The sequence below is a fragment of the Sus scrofa genome, chromosome 5 (assembly GCF_000003025.6).
Source record: "Sus scrofa isolate TJ Tabasco breed Duroc chromosome 5, Sscrofa11.1, whole genome shotgun sequence".
Lineage (NCBI taxonomy): Eukaryota > Metazoa > Chordata > Mammalia > Artiodactyla > Suidae > Sus > Sus scrofa.
In genome coordinates, this window is record NC_010447.5 from 13,248,509 (window position 1) to 13,258,451 (window position 9,943).

The 9,943-nt window shown below is 42.1% G+C and overlaps 1 long non-coding RNA gene across 2 annotated transcripts in view; it reads right to left on the bottom strand.

Annotated features, from left to right (window-relative positions):
• LOC102157760 overlaps nucleotides 1-6,642 on the bottom strand; it is an 83,778-nt gene extending 77,136 nt beyond the window's left edge. For both annotated transcript variants that reach the window (XR_002343921.1, XR_298411.3), the window contains exon 1: nucleotides 6,185-6,642. This is a non-coding gene — a long non-coding RNA (uncharacterized LOC102157760). The remainder of the gene's footprint in view (nucleotides 1-6,184) is intronic.

Below are 9,943 nucleotides of genomic sequence, written 5' to 3' on the forward strand. Positions count from 1 at the left end.
AAAAAAAGAAGTTAAAAGAGTTTAACACAAACATCACTGTGTGTTTTTCTGCTTACATGTGAGTCCCAATCAGTATTTCTTTTTGTAAACGTGTATTATCTAGACTTTCAGTGCCTTTAACTTTCTCAGGAGCTATGGTCTACTTCAAAGTAACATTAATCTCAGTCATTTCCATTCACCTTGTATAACTGGCGGTTTATTCTCCTTGGTGTCTTAATCCCACTTCTTAGTGGACCTACTTACATTCTAATTAACTGTTCTAATCATCTCAAATTCCAAAATTTGAGAGAATACTCTTTCAAAGTCATGATTGGCTAGTGTGAAAAATGAAAACTTTCTTTATCATGTATGTTTTCATTAAAGACTAATAATTATAAATAATTATTATTTAATAAAAAGATAAACACATTTAAGACAAACAAAAAGACTATAGGTATTGATCCATCTCTAAAAGAATGATGAACTATGCAGTTTTGTAGTCCATACTTCCCAAACTCTTCCCTTACTCTGAGATCCTGGGCAAGTTACTGAGACTCTTTTTGTTTTGTTTTGTTTTGTTTTTTTGCCTTTGTCTAGGGCCGCTCCTGTGGCATATGAAGCTTCCCAGGCTAGGGGTCTAATCGGAGCTGTAGCCGCCAGCCTATGCCAGAGCCACAACAACATGGGATCCGAGCCACATCTGTGACCTACACCATAGCTCACAGCAACGCCGGATCCTTAACCCACTGAGCAAGGCCAGGCATGGAACCTGCAACCTCACGGTTCCTAGTCGGATTTATTAACCACTGCACCACAACAGGAACTCCCTACTGAGACTTTTTATATCTCGGTTTCCTCTCCTCTAAAATGGAAGGCAAATAAGACTTATCTGAAAGAGCTATTGTAAGGATAAAGGATGGTATAGTTGTAGCAGACCTTTTGGGGCTACCTACTGATATCCCAACATCTCCCCCCGCCTCCCCCCAAAAAACTGCCTCAGAATCACTTCAGGAACCTGGGAAACATACAGATTCCTAAGTTCTGCTCAGCTCTGCTAAACCAGAATCTCAGAGAAGGGGAGGGATGGCTAAGAATCCGTTAATTTGATTCCGATCAAAGTGATAAATCAGATGTACCTATGTGGCAGGCACCCTTCCAAGAATGCCCCCCATGACCTTCACTCTTACATCATCCCATCCCTTTTGAGTAGGGATGAAACCTGTGATTATGATGGGATATCATTTCCCCAAAAGGGATTAATGGGTGGCTCTCATTTCAACATACAAAGTTTTCTCCAGCTAGACACAGAAGAGAAAATGTATGAAACCCTAAGGAGAGAGACCAGTGGAGCCCACCTGGACTTCTGACTTACAGAACTGTGAGATAATAATATGGGGGTTGTTTTAAACCACTCAACTTGTGGCAACTTGTGATGCAGCCATGGAAAACCAGAACAACATCCAAATTTAGGAATGGCTAGAAACAATATCCTATTCTCACTCCCCTAACCTCCATACACACCAGCATTGATTTATCTCTGACCACATTTGAAGGTGTTTTTTAAAGTTTGAACTGGAAGAAGATGGAGGGATGTTTTTATGAGTAGAGCTGAGTAACGGGAAAGAAACAGGGAAATGAAAGATCATAGAGTAGTGACTACTCTAAAGAGACTGAAAGTTTAAAATTTAAAGGCAGATGGGGCTATTCAAGGGGAATTTGAGGGGCTTTCAGCATAAGGAAAACTACTTTTGGAAGAAACTGTTACTAGAGTTCCCATTGTGGCTGAGCAGAAATGAACCTGACTAGTATCCATGAGGATGTGGGGTCGTTCGGTCCCTGGCCTTGCTCAGTGGGTTAAGGATCTAGTGTTGCCGTGAGCTATGGTGTAGGTCACAGACATGGCTCAGATCTGGGGTTGCTGTGGCTGTGGTGTAGGCCGGCAGCTGCAGCTCCAGTTTGACACCGGGTGTGGGAACCTCTAAATGCTACAAATATGGCTCTAAGAAAAGAAAGGAAAGAACGAAGGAAGGAAGAAACTTGTAACCAAGCTAGTGCCCTGTGGGGCTCCTGGGCACACAAGCCTTTCTGTGTCCTCCGTTTCTTGTTTTTAGGAAATGAGCCTTAGCCTCCATGACCTTCCCTAAGTTCCAAAGGGCCGCTGCTCATCAGGGAAGGGAGGGGATGGAGATACCAGGGAGGAGCAGTCAAGAGACAATACTGCAGCCTTGGAGCTGGGTCCTGGTTCCTCCTCAAGTAACACGCATAACAGTATCTTTGAGCCTTTCTGCAGAACTAAAACCCCCAACATATGGAAGAACTACTTGATGAAGCATTCTTCATTCCAGGAAAGAGGAGGGCCACTGGAATCAGTCCTGGGGCCACTAAACACTGGCTTTGAAAGACTAAGCAAGCTTGCCTGTACCCTGATCCTTATCTGCAGCCCTATTTTCCATTCCCCAAACTATAAAACCACCCCTAATCCCTTCCCAGGAGAGCACAGTCTCTGAGGCATTAGCCTGCTATGGCCCTCTTTGCCGGGCAAAGCAATGAAGCTCTCTTTTTCTCCTTCACCCAAAACTCTGTCTCCACATTTCTTTTTCTTTTTCTTTTTTCTTTTTTTCCTTTTGGTCTTCACATTTCTATTCAGCAGCAGTGGACAGAGGCTGAGTTTTGGCAACAAAACCACGACTACTACTGCCCAAACCCTTGGCAAACACGGTTCAGGCATCCTAGGGATTAGAATCTGAGCATATGCAGAAGCCACGCTCTTGGCAGAGTCCTGGGCACTCCCAGGCTGAGTGGTGGCTCTTCTCCCAAGCAGTTGCTTCAACAATGTCCACAGACACAAGATACTAAGAAGGAAGATGTGAGTCCCACAATTAGGCATCTTCTGGAAATAACTGAGATCACTGATGGTGTGGGGGCAAGTTGTAGGATAACTTCTAACCAGCAGGGCCCATCAATCCAGTAGACATCTGAACTGCATCTGGAAACAATGGACCACAGGTGTGATATTTAGCGGACTTTTCTTAAAGGGCAGGTCTAATCTAAGATTCCCCTTAATTGACAAGAACGTCTTATAGCCCTGATCGTCAGATTCTATTCCTGGCCTAATTCAATACTCCCTGTTCATTTTATATTGTATTTTATGGCTGTATGTGTGGTATATGGAAGTTCCTGGGCCAGGGATTGAATCTGAGCCACAGATGTGACCTATGCTGCAGCTGCAGCAATGCTGGATCCTTAACCCACGGACCAAGGCCAGGGATTGAATCTGCATCTCTTCAGTGACCTGAACCACTATAGTCAGATTCTTAACCCCCTGCACCACAGCAGGAACTCCCTATATTCCCTGTTAATTTAAGCAAAAAATTATTTGTATCTACTGTAGCTGCCTATGATAGCTACACTTTGCTTCCTGCCTAAATGTCTTTACATCTTTTCAATCACTGTTTCCTAGGAATAAGGGTTGTAGCAAAGCTTGACTTCAGCCACATTATTCGGTGAAAACTGTTTTTGGCATTGGCTTTGATCTTTGGAAGGTCAAAAGCCTTCTGCTACTCAGAATGCCAACTTTAATATCATTTCTGGCCTTCCTGAACTTGCATATGAATTTGCAAGTGACGGCAGCAGAGTTACCATTAAACCTACTAAGATTAACAATGTCAATAATAGAATAGACATATCACCCAGAGTCATTATTAATATCCAAATAAGTACTTTCAAATACAGGTAAGCATTTAATGTAACTCAGAGAAAAGAAAATTGCGTGCTTTGGATTTTTAATTTCTACCATTCAGGTTTGAAGTCTAAATATCTATTTTTAGTTTGCAAGAGTAAAATGTTGGAAAAATTGAGGATTGTGAAAGCTTTTTGTGTTGTACAAAAGAAAATTAAGAAACATTTAACATAGACAGCATTAACTGGGAAATTTTAGAAAGACTGTCCTCATTTTTGAATCAACAAACCTTATAAAAATTTGAATAAAACAAAGCAGAATAATAGAGATTCATTTATATCATGATTCTGATCTTTGTAGAACTGTTTAGTGTTCTAAGATTTATAACATTCAATAAAATTATCTCTAAAACTGCATTTGGCTCTTAGTTTTTTAACTAAGTCCATTTAGGCCATGAATCTTCAGTTGAGTTTTCTGAAAGTAATTAGCATGCAGCTTAATGAAGCAGAATTACTGACTGTAAACAGAAAGATAACAGGCCACTTTCATCATTTTTCTTCAAGCAAAGACAAACCACAAGGCAGACAAAGGACTTCGGAACTGCCTTGTCTTATACAAGGCAAGATGTTCAAACGAGATGAAATAGCAGCTATTACATTCTTAAAAGGCTGCTTGAACCAAAGAAAGTCTTTAATGCAGTGCTTTGCTGATTAAAATACCAATATAGCAGGGCTTACAAACCACCAATCGTTGCCTGCAGAGAAAGTGGTTCACATGCCAGAAACTGCCAAAGAAATAGCCAAAGCAATGTTCCTTAAAAAATCTTGGGTTTTTTGTTTTTGTTTTTTTGTTGTTTTTTGTTTGTTTGTTTGTTTGTTTGTTTGTCTTTTTAGGGCCGCACCTGAGCCATATGGAGGTTCCCAGGCTAGGGGTCGAATCGGAGCTGTAGCTGTCAGCCTACACCACAGCCACAGCAATGCCGGATCTGAGCCACATCTGTAACCTATACCACAACTCATGACAACGCCAGATCCTTAACCCACTGAGCAAGGCCAGGGATCAAATCTGTGTCCTCATGGATGCTGGTCAGATTTGTTTCCACTGAACCATGATGGGAACTCCCAAGTGTTTCTTATTTTTAAGTAAGTCAGGGAAGATGCTAAAATTTGTGTGCATGCCACAAAAGCCAAATTGCAGATGGAAATGCAGGGGATTGTGTTACCTTGGAAGTATGTTAATTTGGTCCATTGCTACATTTCTGGACCCAAGACTTAAGAACAATTTTGTTTTCTCAAGCGACGGTGTAAAGCAGCAAGTATGTGCAGAAATATTAAGAATAAAATATGGAGGAGTTCCTCTGTGACTCAAATGGGTTAAGGACCTGGTGTTGTCACTGCTGAGATGCTGTGAAATGGGTTTGATATCTCACCCAGCAACTTCCACAAGCTGCAGGTGTGACCAAAATAAAAAAGGAACAAAATATGGAAATGACAGCAATAATTCTACATCTGCTTCAGAAAACAGAAAGCATCTTCGGATAGTGCATAGAGCTTTCGTTTGTGTGGAGTTACCTCAAACAATTGTACCCTTACCACTAAACAGGGGGTCCCCAGAGAAAGAGAAACAGGCATGACTTTCTTGACATAAGAGAAGCCATTTTTGGCCTAAGACATTTTGTGATATAAACCTGGCCACTGGAGTTCCTGCTGTGGCTCAGTAGTTAATGAACCCACCTAGCAACCATGAGGCTGTGGGTTCGATCCCTGGCCTCGCTTAGTGGGTTACGGATCCGGCCTTGCCATGAGCTGTTGTGTAGGTCGCAGACGCGGCTCCGATCCAGCGTTGCTGTGGCTGTGGTATAGGTCAGCAGTTGTAGCTCAGATTCAACCCCTAGCCTGGGAACTTCCTTATGCTGCAGGTGGGGCCCCCCAAAACAACAACAACAACAAAAATCTAAAAAAAAAAAAAACCACCCAGCCACTAATTCCGCCCTTGAACAGGTCTCAGTAATTAGGTAATCTTGAGGGAATTGAAAGAATGTGGGAACAAAGGAAAAGCAGTCAAGAAACAGTAGTTCAGCAATACAACAGAATCCTAGTTCCTCCTCAAAGAATATACATAACAATCTGATCTTTGAGTTCTGCAGAAATTAATGCCCCCACCCAGGTGGAGGAATGAATGGTGATGTCGTCCCTCCAGACTTCAATCAACCAAAGCTAGGACTCTGTTGATCTTTGTCCCAATTCCATGCACAAGCCTCTGCAGGAACCCCTTCATGAATATGCATATACTCTAGCTTTTAAGCCTCCGTTTTGCTGTTTGGGGAGACACAGCTTTGGGAAAGATGCCTGGTGTTCTCCTTACTTGCATCAAGTAACAAATCCTTCCTTCCCCCACACTTTGGCTTGGTTGTGTCTTTTGGCTCAAGGACACCCACCAAGAGGCAAGTCCAGGTTTGGATTAACAGAAACGATATGTATTAGCAAGCAGGCACACACACATACAACACATCACATGACTACTCACGGTAATTTCAGTGAGGTTCCTTCTCTCAGCCTTTTTAGAGCCTGGCAAGCATCTTGCACGAAAGGGCCAGACAAAGGCAAGATGCAAAAATATTCTGACACTGGAAACTTTGAAGGGAGAGCTCTCCAATAAAAATATAATGTGAGCCACACGTGTCGCAGGAGAAATGGGGCATGAGGGGATGGTCATGTTCCAGGTCTCTCAAGTGAGTCCCTGGAATATGCCATCAAATGGGAGTCCTTGACTTCACTCAGGAAAGAATTCAAGAGCCAAGAGCGAGTCATAGTAAAGTGAAAGCAGGTGTGTTTAGAGAGATACACACTCTGTAGGTGTGGGAGTGGTTAGTTTTCATAGGCTAAGACGTGGGAGGATTGTTCTATTTTGGACAAGGGGGGAGATCTCCAGGAATGGGGCCACTGCCAACTTTTTGGCTTTTATGGTCAGCCTGGGAAATGTCTTGGCCCCTGTGGGTGTGTCATTTAGCATGATAAGGTATTACAATGAAGCCCAAGGTCCCCTGGAAGTTGATCCTTCCACCATCTTGGATCTAGTTGGTTCCACCCAGTTTAATGTCCTATCCTCAATGGCTATGTCATACTTCTAAAAGGTTGAACCCAGCCTCCTTCCCTCCTGTTTCATGTAATTTAAAAAATTTTTTAGTAGCCATACTTTTAAAAACAGGTAAAAAGGAACAGGTGAAATTCACTGTTAGTTTATTTGGTTTGGGCTTTTATACTGTAAGAAAAAGCGAGGCCATAGATACTGAAAACCTCAGAACAAATGTATAGCTTAATAAGGTGGGCATCTGTGTAATGACTGACAAGATTAAGAAATAGGACTTTAGTGCCCACCTCAGAAGTCTCTTCATGTGTCCTGGCCTAATTGCAACCCAATCCTGCCTTCTATGTATTACCAGTCTCCTGACAATTTTTTTTTTTTTCCCCTGCTTTTTAGGGCCACTCCCGTGGCATATGGAAGTTCCCAGGGTAGGGGTCGAATTGGAACTACGGCTGCCAGCCTTCACCACCGCAGTGCGGAATTCTGCGACCAACACCACAGCTCTCGGAAACACCAGATCATTAACCCACTGAGCAAAGCCAGGGATCGAACTCACATTCTCATGGATACTAGTCAGATTCGTTTCCACTGAGCTACGACAGGAATTTCCTGGAATATTTTTTTAACATACAGATATATATGCATTTTTTCTTTTTAGGGCTGCACCTGTAGCGTATGGAAGTTCCTGGGCTAAGGATTAAATTGGACCTTCAGCTGTTATCCTCGCCCCAACCATGGCAACGTTGGATCCAAGCTGCATCTGTGACCTATGCTGCAGCTTGTGGCTACGCTGGATCCTTAACCCACAGAGTCAGGCCACGGATGGAACCCACATCCTCACAAGACAATGTCGGGTTGTTGTCACAATGCGCCCATAATGGAAACTCCAACTTATAGATATTTTTAGAACAGTTTTAGATTTATAGAAAAAAATGAGCAGATGGAAAATAGTTCTCATGTGCCTCCACAAACACACCCAGTTTCCCCTATTATTAGCACCTTACACTAAGTGAGCATATTCATTATAGTTAATGAATCAATGATGATACATGATTGTCAACTAAGTCCAAAATTTGTCGAGATTTCCTTTGTTTTTGCCTAACGTCCTTTTATTGTTTCAGAATTCAATCCAGGTTATAACTTTGCATTTAGTTGCCATGTCTTCTTGAGCTCCTGTTAGCTGTGATAGTTTCACAGATTTTTCTTGTGTTTGATGACCTTGAAAGCTTTGAGGATTATTTGTCAAGTATATTATAGGATGTCCTTCCACTGGAATTTGTCTGATGTTTTCTCGTGATTAAATTGGGGCCATGGGTATTTGTGAGGAAGATCACAGAGGTAAAGTGCCATTTCTATCATATCAAAGGTACATACGCTCAACATAGTTTATGACCATTGAGGTTGACCTTGATCACCTGACTGAAGGTGAAATTAAACCTAGTAATATACTGTATTTCATTTGATATATCTGATATTACCATTTCAATATGCAATCAATATAAAAGTGATTAGTGAGATATTTTACATTCCTTTTTGTACTAAAACATCAAAATGTGGTGTGTTTTATGCTTACACACAAAGTCTCTTTCTTTCTTTTTTTTTTTTTTTTTTTTTTGGCTTTTTTTAGGGCCACACCCATGGTATATGGAAGTTCCCAGGCTAGGGGTCGAATTGGAGCTACACCTGCCGGTCCACACCACAGCCAAGGCAACACTGGATCCAAGCTGAGTCTGGGATCTTCGCCACAGCTCACTGCAATGCCAGCTGCTTAACCCACTGAATGAGGCCAGGGATCGAACCTGCATCCTCATGAATACTAGTCAGGTTCTTAACCTGATGAGCCACAAAGGGAACTCTTTCTACACATAGTTTCGATTAAGCAAGTTTCCAGGGCTCAAGAGCTCCAAGTAGTAGTGATTACTGTATTAGACAGTCCAGCTCTAGAGGCTCAACTCTACCTCCCCCAGCATGTTTTTAGCTAATCTCAGAAATCCTAGCAGAGGTTAATAACTCTAGTTTCTTATGCAACTTGCCCTTCCACATGTACCCTCTCCCCTTCTGCCCATGGGATCTTTGCATAATTAGGGGTGGGAGCAAGTGTCACAAAAGGCTTAGCAAAAATTATCCAAATTGATTAACCTTCTATCTGAAACCCTGTTTGGGTTTTTGGTTTGGTCGGTTTTTGTCTACTTTTTTGTTTTGCTTTACCGAAACCCCAAGTATTTGAAAGCTATGTTCCATTGGTCCTGCTAGGCCTCCTTCTCTTTGGGGCAACTGAAGTGGTCCAGTGTGTGTGAAGAGGCTGAAACTCATGGTAAATATGAAGAAATTCAAAGGATTTTTTTTTCTGTAGGAGTTGAGGAGAACACTTTAGTTAATACTTCCCAATATTATCTCACCACACTCGTTAATAAGCCTTAAATTAGCTATACTCCTTTAAAAACTCTAATGAGAGCAGCAATGCTAACATCCACTCACTCTCACAGACTCTAAAGTGGGCCATATACAAGAGGATACATCATTAACTTTCAGGGAGTCATTTGCAGCTAATTCACAATACTCCCCCTGGATAGTCTTGCATTTTTCTCTCATTTGCGAGAGTCAACATTTGACACCAAACTTACAAATGTTTCTTGTTTTAAAAGTTCAAAAATGGGAGTTCCCGTCATGGCTCAGTAGTTAAAAGAAACCAACTAGCATCCATGAGGATGCAGGTTCGATTCCTGACCTCGCTGGGTGGGTTAAGGATCCGGCATTGCCGTGGCCTGTGGTGTAGGTGGCAGATATGGCTCAGATCCCAAGTTGCTGTGGCTGTGGCATAGGCTGACGCCTACAGATCCAATTCGACCCCTAGCCTGGGAGACTCCATATGCCTCAGGTGCAGCCCCCACTCAAAAAATAAATAAATAAAAGTTCTAAAATGTTATCAAATTCCATTTCGATCAAAACAATTTTGTCAATTAGTTCCTTTCCAGGCTAGTTCCCCAAGTCTATTTCAGTCATATTGTAGTTGAAATCAATTACACTTGAACTGAAAACCATAGGAAACAATACTGTCACGTATGGAAGGGAGCCCTGGGCATAGAAGGCTATAATACACATGTTTTTTATACATACACAGCCCTGCAGGAAAAGCTGATCCAGCTTAATTGGCCTCTTGGTCTCAGAGGCTCTCCTTTCCGCTCCACGCTCCCAATTTTC